Source organism: Gopherus evgoodei, unplaced genomic scaffold (genome assembly GCF_007399415.2).
Source record: "Gopherus evgoodei ecotype Sinaloan lineage unplaced genomic scaffold, rGopEvg1_v1.p scaffold_45_arrow_ctg1, whole genome shotgun sequence".
Classification (NCBI taxonomy): Eukaryota; Metazoa; Chordata; order Testudines; family Testudinidae; genus Gopherus; species Gopherus evgoodei.
The window spans coordinates 1,954,837-1,978,595 of NW_022060066.1; the positions used below are offsets into that span (position 1 = coordinate 1,954,837).

Sequence of the window (23,759 nt, forward strand, 5' to 3'; positions counted from 1 at the left end):
TCAATTTGTTCACAACACACTGAGTTTGAGTTTGTCCCACATTTCCCTCCTTAGCTCCCTTTCCAGCCATTCTTAGTTTAATGCCCTTTCAACTTCTCCAACTAGTCTCCAACCAAGATGCTTAGAAAGACTGGCTAGGTTTTGCATGGCTGAAGGAGGTAGTGTCACTGGTTGTACTCCAGGGGTATTCAGATAATTTGGGTGGAGATTTTGAAAGGAGCCTAAGGGAATGTCGGTGCTCAGCCGCTACTGCAAGTCATCTAGGATAGCAAAACTTGGATATCTAATTCCATTATGCCTCATTGAAACCCCCAGCCAAAGCCTGCTTAGGCCTGGTTGTAATTGGAGTGTAATTACATTGTAATGTGGAGATAGGCTTATTTGATGAAGATTAGTTCTCAAGTCATTTTCTAGTAGAGACTCTAGTGTTTAATTCTAGGCACCCATATTTGGAAATTTCATGTTCATGAAGACTGCCGTGTTAGAAAGTAGGGAAGAAAGAAAAACAGACTATTTATCACCATAAAAGTTAAAGACCGGACAGAGAGATTCCTAAATAACTTTTATAGTGAAAAAGAATTTCTCTGTTCCCATTGAAAGTTATACTGGTTTAATTAAACCCATAGAGCAAAGAGCAACCTAGATAACAACTAGTCAGGAACTTTTGTTTCAGTTCAGAGTCATATTCTAAGCCTGACTTGTAAGACCTATGAAGATTTTGTTTTAATGAATTCAGTTCTTCCATCATATGAGGTAGGTCATCCATTAACAAGCAGTTAAATGCATGGAGACATAGAGATTCAGATAGAAATTTATGGATAGGAATGGATGAGAAAGCAAGCAAGCAAGAAGCCCTTTCTGATATACTCACAATGGTGATAGCAGCAGAACGTGGCTCGGTCCACTTTGACCTACAGCAGAGGGATGAGTCGCCCGTGTTGGCTGGAAAACTGGGTTCAGTAGTGAGTAGTTACATTATGGCACCAGACAATCATGACAATATTCACTCCCTTGACTTCTGCCCTCCTTCCAGCTCCAGCCCTGAGAGTCCTTGTTCTCCTTACCTACCCTTGCACTAGCCCCAGTCCATACACATGCAGTAACGGGCTAGCTTAGGTGTTAAAGGTAAGGGTCTACGTCATTCATATCCGCATCTCCCCCAGCTCAGAAGAATCCAAACCTTCCCTTCGGCATCCTCACTTGGACCTTCTCCTTAGTCTTAAACTTAGCCTGTGTCTACCCTTGGGGCGATTTGTAGAGCACAGGCATTACACATATTTCTACTGGCTGCAGTGAACGGCACCTGTCACTGGGTTATGAAGCCACATGCCACAGGGAAAGGTTCTGGCAGCAGGGAGGCAGTGGCATGCTAGACTGATAAAAACAGCAGTGCAGACATGAGATGCGCTGGCTGGACCTGTAGGGAGCTGTGCAGGGTACGTACTCTAGGGTTTAGGCAGGTAGGGCACTCTATTCACCTAAGGCATGCTGTATTGTCTGCCTTGCTGACTCTACCCAGGCTAGCTGGGCATGGAGTGTCTGTCTGCTACACGCCACTGTAAGTGTAGAAATACACTCCGAGTCCATCCCACTCCATGGGTCTGCAGCTCTTGCCAAGACCTGGGAAGCCACCATCCATTCAACCTGTCCTACTAGAAGCAATTGTTAAAATCAAACATGTGAAGGGGTACAAAGAGAGTGGCTGGGATTTTCACAGGGGTCTAATTGATGTAGGTGTCCAAAGCCCAATGACTTTCAAATAGGTTAGTTATCTACCTCCCTTAGGCTTCTTTCAAAATCCCAGCTAATATTTGTTTCCTTTAGTAAAGGAAACTGTCTACCAGTGCTAAGGACTTTCCCCCCTAACCGGAGCTCTTTTTCCTTACCATCAGATTCTCTATGCATATCCCCCCAACCATATCCAACCACCAGAGGATTCCTTGAACATCTCATAACTGTGTGTGGTTCCCCATAACAGGCAAGGGAAATAGATCAGATACAAAGAGGAGGCTTCCCTAGAAATCATCCCCTTTTATCATTCTTACCCTTCCATTGACACTAGAACTGGGATCAAAACCATTCGGAAATCCACCTGAGGAATATCTGGTGTGATCAAGAAAGGTGCTGCTTTGGAGGGCTGAGGATTAATTATCTGGAGATTTAGTCTCAAGGAAAATCATTAAAATGTCAGTGGAATTTTCACTAGTATTGTTTATTTACAGACAGACAAACACAACAGACTTCGGGTGTCCTCATATTTGACCTCTTGACCCGGAGGATGTTGAAGACACCACAGAGGAATACTGGACCTCACTGTTGCGGGATCCCAAGCATTATGCATGTGCTGTGTATGCTGGCAAGTAGGAAGCTTCATAGTCAGTTCCAATGGGGGAATTAGAAAGACAATGCTCCCCAGCCCAAGTGTCAATGCAGAGGACTGAGAGTCAAGACTCCAGCAATATATTGCAAATTTATCCTAGTGGTTAGAGCAGTGGTGACTGATGCCGAGCACTGTTTTCCTGGCTCTCCCATGCCCTCCTGGTATCACCTTGAGCAAATCCTTTCAGCACATTGTCCCTCAATTTCTCCATCTATAAAAAGAGGCAATGCTATTTCCCTGCTTTCTAGTAATAATGATGAGTTCATGGACTGCAGAATCTATCTATCTATCTATCTATCTATCTATCTATCTATCTATCTATCTATCTAAACAGTTTCTCCCCTCATTCATCATCACCAAGAAAAAAATAATCTTTAGGCCCAAGTAGACCTGTCCCTTTCTTACTCTTCTCTCAGTAACCCCTGTGCAGCCCCTTCCCCTTCACACACTGCCACCAGTGACCCCGTCCAGTCTTTTAAGCTTCCAGTCTTTGGAATGGACCAGGCATGGCTGCTGTCTTTGAGCCATTGGGGACACTTTTGGGGTGTAGATATCATATCCCCTCCTGAAAGGTTTGACCACATGATCTGAGGTCCTGTGATGACCCCTGGTCCCCCACATTGCTTCAGCCCAAACTCATGCCAAATCTCTCCCAAAAGAGTGGCCTTGTCGTTTACTTCATCGATCACCTTATAAGGTCCTGTAGAGCACTGTGAACAGCCCAGTAGTAGCTATTGCTCTTTCTTTAACAGCAGGAGACATACACCGATCTATGCTGTGATGGGTTGGATCACAGAAACCCCCTTGGGAACTGCCAACTCATGCACCAAGACTACGTCTGCCCCTGCTTTCCCTGCCACCTCTGGACCCCAGCACCCTGTCTTGCTGAGCCAGACATGCCCATCTGCTCCGATAAAGACCCAGGGTCTAAATTACTCAAACTGCAGGTTTACCTGAAAGCAGCTTACAGAAGAGTTCTTGCCTTTAACACTCAGATGCCCAACTCCCAATGGGGTCTAACCCAAATAAATCAGTTTTACACTGTATAAAGCTTATGCAGGGTAAACTCATAAATTGTTCACCCTCTATAACACTGATGGAGAGATATGCACAGCTGTTTGTGTCCCCTCACTGGTATTAATAAATACTCTGAGTTAATTAATGAGTAAAAAGTTATTTTATTAAACACAGAAAGGAGGATTTAAGTGGTTCCAAGTAATAACAGATTAAACAAAGTGAGTTACCAAGTAAAATATAATAAAACGCAAATATATGCTTAATACTGCAATACAACTGAGTACAGATAAAATCTCATCCTGAAAGATGTTTCAATAAGTCTCTTTCACAGACTGGATTCCTTCCTAGTCTGGGCACAATCCTTTCCATTGGTACAGCCCTTGCTACATCTCAGGTGGTAGCTAGAGGATTCCTCATGATGGCTCTCCCTTTGTTCTGTTCCACTCATTTATGTATCTTTTGCATAGGGTGTGAATCCTTTGTCCTTCTTGGTCATCCCCACCTGCCCTTCTCAGTGGAAAAGCACCAGGTTAAAGATGGATTCCAGTTCAGGTGACATGATCACATGTCACTATAAAACTTCATTGCCCACTTGCCAGCACACACATATACAGGGAGACTTACTGGTAAAACACACCCATCTGCAGACAATTGTCCTGGTTAATGGGAGTCATCAAGATTCCAAACCATCATTAATAGCCCACACTTTGCACAATTACAATAGGCCCTGAGAGTTATATTTCATATTTCTAGTTTCAGATACAAGAGTGGTACATTTATACAAATAGGATGACCACACTCAGTAGATTATAAGCTTTCCAATGATACCTTGCAAGAGACCTTTTGCATGAAGCATATTCCAGTTACATTAGCATATTTCCATAAAATCATATAGAGTGCAACATCACATATTCCAGTACAATAAACTCCACATACATTTGCCTGCCTCAGTTTCCTCACCTGTCACTATCATTCTTTTGACCTGGGTTAGGGGTCTCTGGGGCTAGCCTCGATCCTAATGCAGCCGTGCATGGCTACACTTCTGAAACAAGGAGACTTCACCCTTGCAGCTCATGGTCTCTTGGTTGGACAGTCCATTGTCCCTCTGTAGCCTGCCACAGGAGTAAAGCAAGGGCCCACAGGCCTCAAGCTTATTGGACAATTAGCTTAGCAGAACTAAGGCCTAGGTATAAAAGGATGATGCATGTAGTTGCTAGGTACGTTGTATTTAACCGATAGTTTGACCTTACGTAATAATATCACAGTAAAGAACAGGGGAACCTGATGGGAAAAAGCAAAGCAAAGAACTCAGAGCCTCATGGACTTTAAGGTCAGAAGGGACCATCATGTATCCTTCTGGCATTTTAGGGGATGTTTAAAAGGATGTTGAACTTAACCAAAATTTACATGTACTAGTTGCAGATATACCATGGCCACTAATTGACATAAACGCTAATGACTATAACATAAGTAACTGACTGACCTACTGAAGATAAGAATTCCAATATTGTTGAGAGGTGGAAGTGAGTTGAAGGAGGAAAAGAAGAACCCATCATTAAGATGCATAAAGGATGGTGGGCATCAGCCTAACACCTTATCAAAGGTCAGACCCAGTCCGAATGCAGGGTGATAAGTGGAATGTGTTGGCCTGATGACCCCGCAGATGGCTTCACCTATTCTGGGGCTTAAAGAATGCTGTGAGTATAGAAGTGCTAGCCATTTTGTACTGGCTCTACTGCCTTTGCTGTGTTACACTGTCTGTGATCTTGGTGGTTTTGCTAATAAATGTTATACTTGTGGAAGAACAGGATGTGACTTGTTTCTTGGACTATCCTCAAGAGCCTCATTCTATTGATAATTCTATTGCGGTGCCTTATTTGGAGGAAGAACCTATCAAACCACTGTGTAGTGTATCAAAATAAATATCTCCCTCGATCAGTCAGGGAACACCTTTCATGCCTAAAACTTCCCATGTGTCTCCTTCAGTGTGAGTCTTTTTAGATCTTCCTGTTTTGCCCCCTTTATCTCTGTGTCCTGTTGTTAGTAACTTCCCATCTCCAAACCCTCAGCCCCAGAGAGGCCATGGAACCAATATGCTTTGCCTTGAGTAAGCTGTCACTGGCTTCTAACAACACATCATTGTCCATGGTCTTGCAGACACTTGACACATCACTGTCAGTCCATGCTGGACTTTCCTTTTCCATGGAGGAATTCAGAAACATGGCAGTTTTAATAGCAACAATTTCAAAACATCAAGCATCATCCTTAAGTTGTAAACACAGACAGACATTTGAACATTTCAGGCACGTTAGGCTGGGAGTTTCCATGGAGACGAAGGGAGTTAGATGCCCAGCTCCTACTGAAATTCTGATAGCTTTGAAATCCCAGACTAAAACTACAAAAATGTCAGCTTTTCTAAAAGCAAGAAACCCACTGTGAGAATCTCACTCTGGCTTTATCTGCTCATCTGGACACTTTCTTGGGCTCTTTCTCAGTTTCATTCACACCTCCACCCTGCCCCTGTGACATCTCTCTCCAATCTGAGCCTCTTAAAGCCCTGCCATTGGAGAAACCTGGTCTGAGGGATCCAGGCACAGGAAGACCTCAGCAAAGCATCTGTGATCTGTTCTTCCTCCTAACACACTCAGACTCCTCTGGAAACCCCACGTAACATCTGTAGAGCCCTTTAGAGAAGTATTCACTTGTGAGTGCTTAATACTATCCCCCCAACCAGGTCGTTCTTTCTTTATCAGTGGGGTCTCTGAGCAACTGCCATCCACATAATAACAATACTTCCCCCTACTATCACATTGCACATTGTTTGATTCAAGAGTCCATACCTTGAACGACCTGCTGTATCTGTGACCTCAGAGCCGGCTGCCTCCAAAGGATGGCCTGGGGCAGTCAAACCTCAGAGCTGATCATTGCGGTCCTGGCCAGCAGAGGAAGAAGACCCAGTTCCAAGGAGGAGACAGCCCCAGAAATCTTCCCCTTATGTGCTTATTGACCCCCACTAAGGCTGATGCTAGGAGCAGAGTCGCTGAAATCCTCTTGGGTTTTAATAGGCACAATAAAGGAAGTTGCTGCTTTGGAGATTTGGAGATTCTTCCACAAGAGGAGTCTTTAATAACTCCACGGCACATTTCAGTCTCTATGTGTGTTGATATGAGCCATGTCAATGTTAGAGCCTTTGCAGATTCCCTCTGGTGCTGAGATGGCACAAGAAGGCTGTTTGGGACACAGTGGAAGAATTAGACCTTTGACTGATCTCCAAAGCAGAGGAAATTCCATGGCTGATGGGCTTTGTTCCCAGCACTGAGATGGAGAGAGACAAGCAAGGAGTTAGAGCAGGGAAGAAAAAATACAGGGCTTCTTGGTCCCCGTGCAAATTCTAGATAGGAAGTGGTCTCCAGGATTAGAGCAGGGGGTTATTGTATTTCAGGGTCCCTCATGGCTCATTTGACAGACATCGTCCAAGAGCTGTACCAAAGGACTGATAATATTTTGGTGACTTAAGATTAAAAGATCAAAGTCCAAAGTTGGTCGGCTTTCAGACTCAGCAGCCAATATACAATTAGAGACCTGAAACATCAGTACTGAGGCTCAGCAGGCACTTGGGGAATTAAAATGTCAACAGGATCTGAACACCTCAATTAGAACATCCTTCTTCCTAGTGTTATCAGGCACTTTAGCAACAACAGGGATGGGATCCTTTTTAGTGCTTAGAATAGAATAGAGATCTAACCTGTAGGGGTAGGGAGCTCCCTCATAAGCTTCACCCAGTGTTCAGAGTGTTCACCAAATAAACCTGTATTCATCCCCCTCCCCAGTCCCCCCCGATGATGATAAAGGAACTGAATGTGGGACTAAGAACATAAGAATGAACACACTGGGTCAGACCAAATGTCCATCTAGCCCAGTATCCTGTGTTCCAACAGCAGCCAATGCCAGGTGCCCCAGAGGGAATGAATAGAACAGGTAATTATCAAGTGATCCATTCTCTGTCACCCACTCCCAGTTTCTGGCAAACAGAACCTAGGGACACCATCCCTGTCCATTCTGGCTAATAGCCATTGAAGAACCTATCATCCATGAACTTATCTAGTTCTTTTCTGAACCCTGTTACAGTCTTGGCCTTCATAACATACTCTGGCAAGGAGTTCCACTTGTTGACTGTGCATTGTGTGAAGAAATACTTCCTTTTGTTTGTTTTAAACCTGCTGCCTATTAATTTCATTGGGTGACCTAGTTCTTGTATTATAAGAAGGAGTAAATAATACTTCCTTATTTACTCATGTTCTTATTCTGTATGTTCTCCCCTGTTACAGGAAAACACTCCTGACACTGGGCTTTGGGATTGACTGGGTTGAGTTCTTATCAGTCTCTCCTCTAGAAGCTGTTCCACTTTTTTATATAAATAATTTAACAGCCAATAGAGCAGTATCTTAAGTTTGGGTCTCCCACATCTCAGGTGACCACATGACTGACCGTGCAGTAGAGCAATACTCACTGTCACCCAGGCCCAGAGGGTATATATTGCAATGCATAGTAGCAATTCACAGTCGTTCACGATGACTCTGGAGAGTCATTAGGTCAGGGAAAGAGAGTGAGGCATCCTTACAGCACTCTGTCCATCTTTAACACTGAGCGTCCTGTTACCCTTCAGTCTCTCCTCTCAGACACCGCTCTACAACCATGTCCCTTTCACACCTGGCCTCCAGTGCTCCTCTGCAACCCTGTACCCTTCACATCCCGCCCTCGCTGACCACTGTGCATCCCCCATCCCGCACCCTTCACTCTCTGTCCCCTCTGTTGAATATCATTCCTTTAATTTATTATATTTCTGTTAACTTCATTCATTATAGACAGGTGTAACTGGTCTAAAATACGTTGACAGTGGTTTTTTTTTAAGTTATTGCTGTCAGACCTAGCTTACAGCTATTCTCTCAGAGCTGTGTTAGTTCAGGAGTTCTTATATGTCTATAGAAAATTATCACTCATTTTTGGATCTGAAAATCTAATTCTGATATACAGGGAGTGTAGAACTGTTCAGGAAGAAGTTTCCAGTTTCCCCTAATATTTTTCAGTGTAGAACAGCCACATTAGTACTTAAATTTTGAAAATACAGAACTTATTGGGAAAGAAAAAAGAATCACAATTTCTTTTAAAATTTACAAAAAATATTTTTATTTTGAAAGTTTTTAAAGAACTATATTTTTCTCTTCTAGTAAAATGTCCATAAATGTTTCCATTTTATCTAAATGTTTTTCTTTCTTTCTTTTTTTCATGGAGAAAAAAAGAGTAAGTGTGAAAAAAAATCGAAATATATTTAGGAAAGTGATTTGCTCTTTTATTTTTCTTTAAATTAGAGATCTGGAAAAAGTGCCAAAGGATTTTTTTTTAAATATTATTTATCTATTATGAAAAAAGAAGCCCATTTAAAAAACAACAACAAAACAACAGAAACAAAACCATCTTTGCATTCTCTCTTTATAATTGTATTTTTTATCGGGATTAGTGGAAAAGGTAACCAAAAACAAATCTAGTTTAACCTGTGATGTTAGAGGTAGAAATGTCCTGTAAGAAAATTAAAACCAATTCCTTGTGAAGGAAGCCATGTAGTAGGACACATCTATTTCCACCAGTTCTGGCCCATTTACTCTCCTGGAGCCACGTCTGATTTACACTATCTGGAGGTGTCACGCTTTCTGGAGTGGCTCATGACTGTAAGTGCCTACATTGAGGGCAGACTGTCCAAAACAGGGCAGATTCCCCAAACTGTTGGGATGCTCTATAATTAGATTCTACCAAGGCGATAACAACCATAAACTCTAGGTATGAAGTTTAAGAAATGAATCCAAATGAACTGAGTGAGACAAGACAGATGAGGCAATATGTGTTATTGCACCAGCTTCCATTGGTAAAAGAGACTAGTTTTTTAACTCAGCAACGTGTCTCTCTTTCACCAACAAAAGTTGGTTCAATAAAAATATGACCTGACTGACCTTGTCTTGTCCATAACCTGGGACCGACAGGGCTACAACACCACTGCATGCATCCAGATGAAAGCAAAAGTTTCATTTTAGTTTGAAATTTTTCTCATGCAACATCACAAATTTTCATCAAAAATGATATTTTCCCATCAAATCTTTTGATGTCAGCAAAGCCCCTTTTTTTGTACCATGACATTTCTTTTGACAGAAGAAAAATTTGATTCAAAATTAAAAAAAAAAAATCATTTGGCTTGAAGTTTTCTGATGACAAATGAAATAAATAAACGAGTAAAAAATAGATTTTTCCCACTCATGTTTATTGCCAAAGGCTGAGGGGAGATGGATTTCATTTCTTCCCTGCTGTGGCCATCCTCTGTGACCATGGGAAACTCACCCCACCCCCCAGTCTGGGATTTTCAAGAGAGAGGAAGCTAGGTGCCCAATTCCCATAGAACTTCGCTGAGAGTTTTATGTTTGAGCACCCTCCCCACATACACACACACGGATCATTTGTGCCTCTGTGTGAAGTAAGCTGATTTAAAACAGTTATCGATCTTAAGGCTCAATTCCCAATGGGACTCTGGCTTTTAGACCCTTAAAAATCTCTCTGATTCACCAAGACTGAATTTGGTGCATAGGTTCCCTATCTGATGGGGAGAGGTAGGTACCTATAAATGGAATTCATAGAAGCCAGCAGGATGAACTGTCCCGGCCTACACTTGTGATAGGATGTGCCTCAGAGAGGGATGTGTGCTACATATGTTACTGCCAGAAATAGCTTGTAGCTCTTCTCTTAAGGCTGGGTTGGTTAGGAGGTCATACAGGAGTATAAATAGATATCACTCATTTTTGGATCTGAAAATCCAATTTTGGTACACATAGATGATAGGTCTTTTCAGAAAGCAGTGCCCATTTTTAACTAAATTTTTTCACTGAGGAGCAGTCTCTTTAGTACATTGAAAATATACAACTTGTTGTGAAAGGAAAATATCACAATATTTTTTTGAAAAGTTACAAAAATATTTTTATTTTGAATTTTTTGAAAAAGAACTGTTTTTTCCTCTTATTGTAAAATTTTGTGATTTTCTTTTATCTACATTTCCATTTCTTTCTTTCTTTCTTAGCAAAAAAGGAGGAAATGTAGAAAATAAAAAATGAAATATAGCTAGAAAAGAAACTTTTCTTTTTTCTTGAAAATAAAAAATCTGGAAAATGTAAGAAACTATTTTTAAATGTTATTTACATATTGTCAGTGAAAAGGACATACTAAAAATATTCCAAGAAAAAAATGTTTCCCTTCCCTATTTATAACTACACTTTTAGATTGGAATTAGCAGAAAAAGCTAACGAAGATGAGTTAAATTTAATCTGTGAATTTAAGAGGCAGAAATGGAAATATTATGTAACAAAAATTTAAACCAATTCCTTGTGATGATAAGATCTCAGCAGTATTCAACCACTCTGCTATGAAGTCATATGGGAAATGCAGATAAGTGGTCTATATGTATAAGGGGGAAAAGAATGAGCCATAAAGCACAAGAAAATCTGTATTCCGCTATTGGAAGAAATCTATAGCGATTTCTTCACCACAATCAATACATTAGTTATAATACATAGTTTATTGAACAGATATTTTCTTGGAGACAATATTGATTTTCATGGGTTCCTCATTACTTGAAATCATTCTTAGAAGAATTTCAGCCAGCAATTCTCAGTATCAAAGCCCCATCTGATGGAAGCTGGTTAGGGAAATGCCCCCATTTCCTCTAGCTGAGGATCTGTCCCATTTACCAGCATGGAGCTACGTCTTATTCACACCGACTGCTTTTTTTAACTAATATGGAGGTTCTGGGTAACAGTCCATTCTATGTTTGTGACAACAAATTCTCATGAGTGTGCACTCTTTGATCTCTTTTGACCTAAGACTCATTTTAAAGCCTCATACATCTGCTCTCTGATACATCACAGAGATCAGAATTTTTAACACAAATGTACATTGTAAGACAAATTATGTCTCTATTCCCCTCCATGATAACAGGATTCTGCGCATCAGTTTCCTGATGGCCTTCTTCGCCTTGGTGTTTCTCAGTGTGTAGATCATTGGGTTCAGCATTGGGGCGATTACAGTGTAAATGGCTGAGATCACCTTGTCCAGGGTCATCTGTCTGAAGGGCTGAGTGTAGATGAAGAATCTGGGTATGACTTGTAATCACAACATGATAATCTGGGTCCCACAGGTGGACAGAGCCTTGCACTTCCACTCTGGGACATTTGTCCTGATCTTGACTAAGATGACAGAGTAGGAAATAGGCAGAATGATGACTAGTATTAGGATCACTATCCCATTACTGAAAATCATCTGCAGTTCGACCAGATCACTGTCAAGGCGGGTCTGTTTGATGACCTCTGGGACATCACAACAGAAACTGTCAATGAAAGAGTGGTCCACAGAGTGAGCAAATCCACCCAGCCATGCCAGCGCCACTAACCCCACATGCACGCCTCAGTTCATGATAGTTGAGTACCACAGTGGTTTATAAATGGCCATATATCAATCAAGTGCAATGCTCAAAAGTATAATGACATTGCACTTCCAATGAAGTGGAAGAAGAAAATCTGGAGGATGCACTTATTGAAGGAGATGGTTTTATGCTGGGTGAGGAGACCTGAGAGCAATGTTGGAGTATTTACTGATGACTCAGTGAAATCTAAGAAAGCCAGGTTGGCCAGCAGGAAGTACATGGTGGTGGTCGGTGATCATGGTGGTGATGATGGTGAAGTTTCCCAGCCAGGTTGTCCAGTAGACTATGAAGAAGATGATGAAGAGGAATGGCTGCATCTTAGGACTTTGGGTGAGGCCCAAGAGGACAAATTCTGTCATAAGGGTGGTGGGGTTCTTCATCTCCATTTATGAACCTCAAAATGCACCTGCAGAGGGAAGAGTATTAATAATTGTTATGATGTAATCCCAGTGAATTACTGATATTAAATGAACATTAACTCCACCTTTACAAAAATAGGTTTGTCAATTCCCTTGTTTGCTAAATTTCACACTTTGTTCTCAGCCCTAATGGTGCGTAACTCTGCTCCAGCAGAATTTACGAGCTCCACTAGTGGTCTTCTCTAACCCTGGGGTCCTTGGGAGTGAAAAGGAGCAACCTACTCACCCAGACAAGCCCTCTGCTAATGACTGTCTCCATTCACCTCCAAATGATGGTGGATGGGTAGGGAAAGTCCAAGCTCACAGCTGATCAATCTTCTCCCAACAGTATGGGGAAGGGGACCTGGTTCCAAAGAGGAGACACTCCTAGAAATCTTACCCTTATACCATATCAGCCCCACTCACTAAGACTGATGCTAACATCAAAGGCTCTCTGAAATTCCCTTGAGCTTAACAAAGAAGTTGCTATTTCAGAGCTTGGGGATCCCTTCAAAGGAAGCATGTTGTGTCCCTCACCTTACCCTTGTCTGCCCCACCTCCCAGGAGGTGCGGTTGGGATCGGGACCACTGATTCACTGTGTGACCATGGCAAGTCATCTCACTTCTCTGTGATTCAGTTCAATGATTGGCTTTGAAGATTAGGGAAAAGATGTGGGTGATGATCATTGGTTGCAGGGTAGTTTGTGTGGTGGTGGAGGCGAATTGCTCTGTCTTCTGAGCCCTTTTGCCCACCACTAAGAATCCGATATTCATAAGTACTAAACACTCACAGCTCCAATTTAATTCAATGGCAGATGTACAAACTTAGCACTAGATCTGGTCAAAGAAAAAAAAAGGTGTACGGAAAAGTTTTCCTGTTGAAAAATACACATTCATCAAAACTAATATTTTCCAGGGGAAAATGTTCTATTTTGGTTTTGCTACAGGAGTTCATTTTCATTTTGAATCAATTTTTTTTGAGGGGGAGGAAAGGACTAAAAGGTCTTTTTTTAAAAATGAAAATAAAAAAGTATGCTGCATTTTCAATCAAAATGATATTAAAATATTCACTTTGCTTTTAAATGTCAATTTGAAACAAGAGTGTGCAGTTTAAATCAGTTTGAAAATTCCTGTGGGACAAATGAATTTGTTTCATTCAGAATTCCCGACCATCTGTATTGATCAATACTCAATATCTGGCTCTTATAGTTTGGGACTTGAGGGTACCACCACCAACAAAATTATGAGGCACCTCCCTGTGTCCCTTTCTCTGTCTTTCTCTCTCTCCTTTCATTTTGTTCTCTTTCTCCCTCTCTCTTTCTCTCTCTCTCTCTTCCCCCAGGTGAGTACTTCCTGCAGACGTAACAATGAAGAACCAGAACACATCTGTGACCAAACATCCTCCTGGGACTCCCTGGCACCCACAGCTTACAAAGGCCCCCTCTTCATAGACTTCCTTAGTTCCTATGTGGTCACCTTGATGGGCAACCTCCTCATCATGGCATTGGTCTGGGCTGACTATCGCCTCTACATCTCTATGTACCTCTTCATTCCAACCTCTCCCTCCTGGACATCCTACTCACCAGTACAATCATGCCAAGATGTTGGCCAACATGGTAAGTGACAGGAACACCATTTCCTTCACCAGCTGCATTGCCCAGGCCTACTTCTACTTCCTCGTGGGCTCTACAGAGTTTTCCTTCCTCTCTGTCATGTCCTTTGAGTGCTACTTGGCCATCTGCTACCCACTGCAATATGACACCCTCATCAACACTCATGCCTGCTTATGGCTAGTGGCTGCCTCAGGGATATGTGGGTTCCTGGCCTTGCTTCTTCCTACCATCTTGGTGACCCGACTGTCATATTGTTGCCCCAGCTTCATCAAACGCTTCTTCTGGGACATGACGCCGCTCCTCAAGCTCTCCTGCTCTGACACATGGACCGTCAAGGTGGTGAAATTTGCTGTGTCAACCTTGCTTCTGCTGGGATCACTCCTAGTGATGGTGGTGTCCTACACCTTCATCATCACTACAGTGCTCAGGATCCCCTCTCCCAAAGGTTGCCAGAAGACCTTCTCCACCTGCACCTCACACATTATTGTGGGGATGTTTCCCCCATAACTAGCTCTCAGAGCTGCAGGATTGTCCAAAGATCTGAGCTGAATCAGACAAGCTGGGTTGTGTGTGGCTCCCTGGAGAAAGTGGCTTTGATGTTTCTGTGAGTGTCCCCTGGAAAAGGGGCTGGATGCTGCAGGGGAACACTCCAGCCGGGCTCGGGTAGCGGAGTGCACCTATTGATAACCTGCCAGTCGGAGTGAGGGCTGGCAGAGCCCAGAGGAGGTTGTTTAGGTGGCCTTGGGGAGCTGGCAGGTCTCCCTCTCATGGGACGCAGGGGGAATTACCAGGGGACTCACAGCCTTGGGCACCCCAAGAACTGTCCCAGCCAATGTAGCTATCTCCCTTTGCGAAGAGGAATGAGCTCCACCAGCATAAGGAACCTCCATACTGGGACAGGTGCCCCCAGTCTGAGTTTGTGGGATGCACACAGAGCAGATGTGGGGCTGGGTGCATCATGGGGCCCTGCTTGCTAGGTGTTTACCCTATAACTCTGCTGTGATGGATGGATAAACAAGCAGGAAGACTGAGGGACAGTCCTGGGAAAACTCTAGAAGACAGTAGAACCGAAGGATTGGAGGGCTTTCCAAAGGGACCCCCTACCAAAAAACTGGTTTGAAGGACCCAGACTGACACATGGGCACCTGCTGGGGGTATTTGAATAAGCCAGGCCTGCATAGGTGCCCATCAAGGCATGAGAGAGATTTGGCTGAGACAGACTGTGGTTTTAAACATTTTTCTCAAAATGCTTTATTCCTATTGTTAAAATCAACCAGACTGGGGTAAGGAGGTTGCATGTGAGTCACTGAATTCACTGATCCCCAACTCCATCAGGAAAGCGGGCAGGCCCCAAACCCAAGCATGCTGGCTAAGCACAGTGAAATCACACCCCTAACAGACATCGTCACACCAGTGCAGAATCTGTAGGGGGCCGAGAGATAGCAAGAGAAGTTGTTCAGTCTAGCTAGAGCACAGCTGCTCAGAAACAATTTCTCCATGCAATATTTCGCAAGGAAATGAACAAATTTGGAAAATTTTCACTCCCTGTCCCCCACAGCCTCCCCCTCAAAATTCAAAATGCCATTTTCTTCATTAAAAAAAAACCCAAACAGATATTGTCTTGTTTCCTTCAGAAAGGCATTACTAGATCTAAAAAAATTCTTTTCAATTTTTTTCCGTCAAGTTAAAAAAAAAGAAAAAAATGTGTAAAAAGTTCTGACAGTAGCATTCACTCTCATTTTATTTGACATTTTTGCACTTTCGAAAAGTGAGAAAAAGTGAAGGAAACATAAAACAATTGTATTTCACTTTCTAATGTTTTCCCAATTGTTTTCAATGGGAAACAAATAGGTGAAAAAGATTTTGTTTTCTTACTTTCTCCAAATTTTTACCTTTGATGCTCTTATTTTCAAATAGTTTTTAATTGTCTGAATTTTCTTAATACTCTTGTGTTTTGAAACATTTTCAGAAAACTTTAAAAAAATGCCAAATAATCTTTTTAATGATTTTTTTCATTTTTGATAAACGCCCATATTTCAACAAAAATACATTTCCTTAAAAATAAATCGGTTTCTAGGAAAGAACATTTCTTTTCACTGGACAGGCCTTAAACAGCCCGGATGAGGTTTTTCAGAGCTGCTGAGTGGCTTTAGCCACCCAATTCCCCCTGGTTTGGGTGAAATGACCCTGATTCCCACCAGCGGACAGTTTGACCTTAGGACTTGTGAACGGCCCTAGAGTGGGGCTAAGGCAGAGCTCAGCCCAGTGCTGCCTTGTGACCCTCTGCAGCGTGGAACGTGGCTAAACATCAACTTCTGAAATCTCAGTTCCCTCCAGCTGAGGATCTGCCTGTGTGAATTAGTTAGGGGCTGACATGAGCTCACTGCTTAACAGCTGATTTTTCTCAGTGCTCTAAAATCCACACGCTGAATCACATTGCCTTGAAAATTGCCATGTTTCCTTTGCGTCTGAGCTACGGCAAGTGGGGCAAATTTGGAGTCACTTGGCCCAGAGGTTCCTGAGACAGAATGCCTGTAAATAGGGGACCTGAGAGTGAAACACTGCGATTCTCTCTGGCTTGGCTCTGGTTTGGTTTCAGATGGGAGTTGATCCTGTGTCTCTCCTCCATGGCCAAGGATGTCGGCTGTATGAGACAAGTTGGTCCACCCTGTGGATGGCCTGCAGTGACGTCTGTAAGGCACAAAGGATGATTCCCCAGGAGACGGCTCTGCATTATCTGCCAATCCCAGCACACCCCAGCTGTGCTGTGCCTTTCACTGGGCACAGAGCGAGGGCCGAGCTGTTGGTGGGAGAGGGGCAGGGAGGCGCTTGCTGCCCAAAGCTCTCATCAGGACAGGATGGCAGATGAGCTCTGGAGGGAGACAGTGAGGCAGGTGCCAGGTGACAAGAAGGCCATTCCTGCAGCAGATGGGCTGAGGATTGCAAGCTCGTAGCTCAAAGCGATTTCCTGCTGTAGGAAGGCACGTACCAGGCTGGCTCATTGGCTCCTCTAACCCGGTATTCCCTGCCCTCCCCCATCACACCCCAAGGTCAATCAGGCCTCCTCTCCCCTCACATCAGACCCCTGGGTCATCCAGCCCACTCACCCCGGCTAGTCCGGTAACCCTCAGCTCTCTGCTGCACCAGAACAGACCCGGGGTCCGGACACTGCAGCTACCCAGCAGGCTCCTGTCACAGCTGGTTACACAGTGTGTCCATGGAGCTAGTGTCACACCAGCTGCCAGGCCGAAGCAGCCGGGGCTGCCAGTCAGGACTGAGGGGCACCAGCAGAGCTGTGGGTGGGGGCAGCCCAGGGCTCACGGACGGTGTTATTCCAGCCTCAGTCTCCATCCCGGTACAGCTCTTCCAGTGCCACTGAATCCTTGAGGAGGAGTGAGGGAGAGACTGGTCCTTGTCACACCTCCCCTCCCAGAGCAGAGAGAGAACCCAGGAGTCCTGGTTCCAATCCCCTCTCCCCGGTATTAACCCACTAGACCCCACCCCACTCCCCTCCCAGTATTGGGGATAGAACCTAAGAATTCTGGTTCCCAGACCCCCTGTTCTAACCACTAAAGCCCACCCCACTCTCCTCCCAGTATTGGGGATAGAACCCAGGAGTTCTGGCTTCCACAACCATCCCCTAACCAACAGACCCCCCTTCCCCTCCCAGAACTTCTCTGCATACCTCAAACTAAGACGGAGACTGCAAACCAAAAAGCTTTTGTTGATTTTTCTCCAATCTGGGGTTGCCGGCTGAGCAGCAGCTCAATATTGGAGCCATAGCCAGGGCAACGAGAGGCGAAAGACCCAGGTACTGATGAGATATTTATGGGGAACGAGCAAATGGCAAATCAAAGGGAAACAACCCTGGGACCATAAAGAACTGGCTTCTCTGCTGTGTCCAGTTATAACATAGCTAGCGTTCAGAGAGGAATGGGGTCCGGTGGGGTGCAGATTTAGCCCTGGGTCTGGGACAGGAGTGGGGTTTAGTGGTAGAGCAGGAGGGATGGGGAGCCAGGACGCTTGGGTTCTATCCCTGAGTCCAGGAAGGCAATGGGATCTCATAGATTAGAGTTGGGGGACTGGGAATCAAGACCCCCAGGTTCCATCCCTAGACAGAGCAGAGACTTGTAGCTGGTTCTCCTCTACCTCAGGAAAGTGCCCCAACTCCCTGCCTGTTCTGGCATCTCCTTGTCACCCAAAATTCCCGCCCTGGAGCTGAAAATCCTTCCCAGTGACAGTTTTTGCTGGAGCCATTCCAATGCCAAGAAACAGTTTGGTTTGGACAAAATGACATTTATGTTCACAGAAAAAAGCTTTGCCAACTTTTTTTTTAACCAGTTCCAACTGAGCACAAGAGGCTGCCTTTATTACAGTGTTTCGGTGCCTGGTGAGAGTTTCTGCACATCTAGGTGCCTAACACCCTCTGTTTTCAAGGGTGCGGAATCTCAGTGGTTTGAAAATCCCCTTAGAAGCCCTAATACCTTTGCAGTCTGGCCTTTAAACTTCCCTGCAGGTCTGGCCCTGAGTCACTGTGTGGCAGTTTTCTAAGGGCCCTGCCAGCTCCCTGGCTGGTGACTCCTGTTGTGTGAATGTAGGTGGAGTAACTGGGTCAAGGTGCTAACAGAGCCTAGTCACCGTCCAGCACTAGCCAGGGGCAGGGAAAGGGAGCCAGAGACCTCCCCTGGCTCAGTGCCATGGCAAACGCCGTGAAACAGCCCTTAATCTTCTATTAATGCCACAGGAAAGGAGTGGGAAAAACCCAGACCTTTGAATGCTGAAGCATTAAATCCAGCAGTCATTTGAACAACACTTCTAATTCCCTTTCCCTGGAGCTGGGACAATCTGGGAAGGAACCCCCCCACCCTCCTTCTGCCAGTCTCTGAGATGGTATCTGAGCTGGTGATAACAAACCTTGGGGGGAGAGAGGTGAGCTGGGATGTTGTCAGAGCTGCTGCTGTTAAAGTCCATCCGTTTCATCCTGGGTGGTGTTTGGGGTTCTCTGGAGCAGGCAGGGGGTGATGATGTCATCTAGGTCCCTCTCTCTGGCCCAGGCTGGCCAGGACATGTCTCAGGATCAGGATGATGAAGACCTGGGGTCCCAGGGATGGTGGGGTCAGCTCTGACAGAGAATTTGACTCCAGTAACCCCTATCTGCACTTCCTCATTTCCCACCAGCGTCTCTGTCGTGAAAGCCCCCAAAGGGAGTAGTAGGTGGAACGGCTGCTGCCCCACTGATTTGTCCCCCAGTTAGGCTATTTTCCAACACTTAGTTTTGATTCACTGATTTCCAGCCCCACATCTCTCTTGTTTCTCATGCTTGAGCTTGTCACAGGCTTTGAGGGACACCAGGAGGCCTTTTGCTGGAGCTGATTCAGTCTCCATCTCCTTTTCATACCTTTCCCATCCACCGTTGTTAGTGTAGGTTGCTGTGACGGTGCAGGGACTTTCCCTCACTCTTTACAGTTCATCTTATAAGGAGGATAAATGTCTCAACCCAACTCTCACACCACTGACCTTTCTCTGCTTGTAGGGAATGGATCCCCTGGAGCCAATGGGGAGGGAGAATGAGACCTCAGTGACCGAATTCATCCTCCTCGGTCTCTCCAGCAACCCAGTGGAGCAGCTTGTCCTCTTTGGGGTCTTCACAGCAATCTATCTACCTGGTGGCCCTGATGGGCAATGTGCTCATCTTACTGCTGGTCAGCCTGGACTCCCGGTTCCACATGCCCATGTACTTCTTCCTGGGAAACCTCTCCGTGGTGGATATTGGCTACACCAGCTCCACCGTGCCCAAGATGCTGGCCAATTACCTGTCGGGGGACAAGTCCATCTCATGGGCTGGTTGCCTCTCGCAGATGTTCTTCTTCATGTCCTTTGGGGGGATCGAGTGCCTGCTACTGGGGGTCATGGCCTATGACCGCTACGTCGCCTTCTGTCACCCGCTACACTATGGCGCATTCATGAGCTGACAGGCATGTGCCTTGCTGGCTGCAGCCGCCTGGGTCATGGGTTTGACCAACTTGGCCGTGCACTCATCTCTGATGTCCATCCTGTCCTTCTGCCGGGGCAACGTCCTCCGCCACTTCTTCTGCAACATCCCCCCGCTCTTCCAGCTCTCCTGCTCTGAATCCTGGGCCAACCAGGCTTTCACTTTCGCCTTGGGAGGTGCCTTGATCATGGGCTCCTTCCTGGGGACTCTGGTGTCCTATGTGTACATTGTGATGGCCATTCTCAGGATCCGCACAAGGGCGAGGGAAGGGTGTCTCAAGGCCTTCTCCACCTGCGCCTCCCACTTGACTGTGGTTAGTCTCTACTTTGGCACCATTATCTTCACCTATATCCGCCCCAACTCCACCTACTCACAGGAGCAGGACTGGGCACTGCCCGTGTTCTATGGCATCATCACCCCCGTGCTCAATCCCATCATCTATAGCCTGAGGAATAAGGGTGTGAAAAGGGCGCTCTGAAATGCCCTGGCTAGGAGCTAGGTAGATGAAGGGAAGGTGCACTGGCTTAGGAGACAGGAATCCTGGCTTCTGTCTCTGATTCTGGGAGTCTAGCTGGGAGAGCAAGGGGGTGGAAGTCAGGATTCCTGGGTTCCACACCCAGTTGAAAGGAAAACTCGTGTGTGTGTGTATGTGTGTGTGTGTAAGGGATTGTCTTTTTGGTTGCCAAATCAGAAAGTTTTTTTTCTAAGTTTGTCTGAATATTTTTCAGTTTTCAGCAATATTGTGTTTAACATTTTTGAGTTTGGGGCATAAAAGTTTGTTTTTTTCTTTGCTGAAAAATGTTTAAAAATGAAAAGAAGTCCATTTTCAGTTTTTAGACAAATAGTCAACAGTTTCTGAGTCATTTTCCCATTAGGAGAAAGAATGGGTAACAGAGTTATGACAAACACTGTGCTTCGCTAGCTTGAAATTTGGACCTGTGCAACATCAATCCAAGAGGCTTCCCAAGAACCCCACAGTGATATATCCATAGTCTATGTATGTCATCTCTTGTTATGAAACTGTTTTGTTAATTGCAGAAATCTCAGAATAGGTTGAAAAATGCCAATTATTTTCACATGAAATAAATAAAAGCTTTGTTTTGTAGAAAAAAAATTTCCACAAAAATCTTTTAGGTTTTTTTGTTTGGTTTGCTTTTTACAACAAAAATAAAACCCAAAAATATTTTTTCAAAAATAGTTATTTGTAATAATATTAAGTTATTAGTTAAAACATTCAGGGTTTGATCAAAATCATCAGTTTCAGAAAGCATTTTGGGTGAAATTTTTCAGTTTTTGGCAAAAGTGTCTACTGTTTGTTAAAAATGTTCAATTTCAAAAACTGCTTTGTGTCAAATGTTTCAGGGTTTGGTTAAAATGTTCAGTTTTTGGTAAAAATGATTGCTTTAAAAACATTTATGCTAAAAAAATATTGTTTTTGAAAACAGAGTTGTTTAAACAGGTATTTTTTCCAAAAATTGAAAAATGTTCAGTTTCTGCGTTTTCAGTGGAAAACTGGAAATTGTCCACAAAAATGATATTTTGCTGAAAACATTCCTGATTTGGTCAAACACCCCTTTTGCTCCTTGGTAAAATGGTTGGGTGAAATAATTTTTGCTATCTCTATAGCTAGTCCATCCAGAAAGGATTTAATGACCAATAATTATGAGTCACTGATAATTGAGAATAGATTATTATCTCATCGTTAATTTGTATTCCCAGTGACCAGAGTAATGGACCCGGAACCCCATTGTGCTGGGAGCTGCACAGACAGAATTAAAAGAAGGTTTCTGCCCCAAACAGCTGATTATCTGTCCAGTCCAATGCCTGTAATGACTCTCTGGGTGGACCTATTGCAAGGTTCCTGTGACTGTAACTTTGAAGGGGTGGGTGGGGTGCCATTGGGTGAGGTTCCATTGTACATCAGTGACTTGTTAGGTGTGTGATGCGATCTCTGTGGTGATAGCAATATTCCATGGGGAGAATCCTGGCTGGGACTGCAACATCAACTCACTTAGCTGGGGTGTTTTACACCTTATGCTTGGATCCAGTACTTCTTCTCCTTGTTCCATCTCTTTGTCTCTGGTCCTTCCTTAATGTCAAACCCCGGAAATGAAGGTTATTGTTTCAGCATGTGGAGCAGGGCTCAGTGCAGGAGCCAAGGGGAAGGTTCTCTGGCCTAGGATGTGCCGGAGGTCAGGCAGCATGTGCCAGATGCTCCCTCCTGGCCTTATAATCTATGGGCCAGACCGCAGCTGGTGGAAATAAGCCATAGCCCCATTGGAATCAATGGACCATACCCCAGCTGTTGTGAATCAGTCATAGCCCCATTGGGGTCAAGATGTCTAGAACCAGTAGGTGGGGATTTGTTGTAGCTCCATTGAGGTAAATGGACCAATCAGTAGCTTGTGTGAATCAGCAGTAGCTACACTGGAATCTGTGGGCCAGATCCCCAGCTACTCTAAATTGGTACCACTTCATTGGATACAATGGGCCAGCATTAGGTCCCAGGTCAATAGTGTTCCTAGCTCCCTCGTGCTCTGTTGACACACCAAGATGTAACAAACCGCAATCATTCTCCATTTTATTCCAACTTTGTGTCACCAGCTATGCCTGGCCAAATGGGTGTGTGCTGTCCCACATTCCAATTGTCCTCTCGATGGGAAACCTGGTGGTTAGGAATGACAGTTAGTCTTGTCTCACCAATGCTAGATTCATTTTTCTTCCCATGGTTGATGTTTTATCTTCATATTCTTGTTGGATTAATAAAACTCCAGTGAATCTTCTGGTCTATTCTTCAAGCAGCCAAGCCAGGGCAATCAGCACATGCAGACTGACTCCTGTGCCACCTGCCCTTTCTTCTCATCCCATTTACACTTTGTAGTTTCAAGTTCATGTCAGATCCCAAGGCCTAACATCCTTACGGCTCTTTCAGATGGGATAGAAAAGACAAAACCAAAGAGGAGTCAAAGATTAAATCCAGATTAAGAGTCATACAGCTATGTTCCAGGACCTGTGTAAACAGACCTGGAGCTTCATAGGTTTTATGGCCAGAGATGACCTATAGAGTCTCCTATCTGACCTGTGTAGCACTGGCCATTAAATGGCCCCTGTTCCCCCTATATGGAGCCACATAACTTGTGTTTGATTAATATACCTTCCAAAAGTGCCTCCAGCAGACACCAAGTGATGGAGATTTCCCTTGGGAATTGATTCCTGTGGTTAATCACCCTCAGTGTTATACAGTGATGCCTAATTTCTCACTTGACTGTCTGGCTTCAACTTCCAGCCTTCTTGTTCTTCTTCTTGTTCTTCCAGTGTCTGCTCCATTCCAGATCCCTTTATTGTGCTGAAGTTTTCACCCCAGGAAGGTGCTTTTACCCTGCATTCAAGTCACCTCTCAATCTTCTGTTTGATCCGTTAAACATTTGGCGCTCATTAAGTCTCTCCCTGGAGGCATTTTCTCCACCTCTCGTATCTAGAGTAGGTGCAGAGAAGAGCCACGAGAATGATTACAAGATTAGAAAATATGCCTTAGAGTGATAGACTCAAGGAGATCAATAAATTTATCTTAAGAAAGAGAAAGGGCAGGGGTGACTTGATCCCAGTCTGTAAATACTTACCTAGGGAAGCAATATTTAATAATGGGCTCCAGTTAAACAGAGGGATGGGGGAACAGGCTAGATGGGACTGGCTATGATTTTGACCCAATGTTGGAATATTAGCAAACTCACGGGGGCAAGGAATAGAATCTGGAGTCTTTCTCCTCAAGGGACTCTAGTCCAATGTTGTGTCTCTGACTCTGACTCGTACTTGCTGGATCTCTGTAGCACACACACTATGGGGA

At 44.3% G+C, this 23,759-nt stretch overlaps 1 pseudogene; it reads left to right on the forward strand.

Moving 5' to 3' along the window:
• Window positions 1-19,477: 19,477 nt before the first annotated feature.
• On the forward strand, window positions 19,478-20,393 carry LOC115642811 (annotated as a pseudogene).
• The last annotated feature ends 3,366 nt before the right edge of the window (window positions 20,394-23,759 follow it).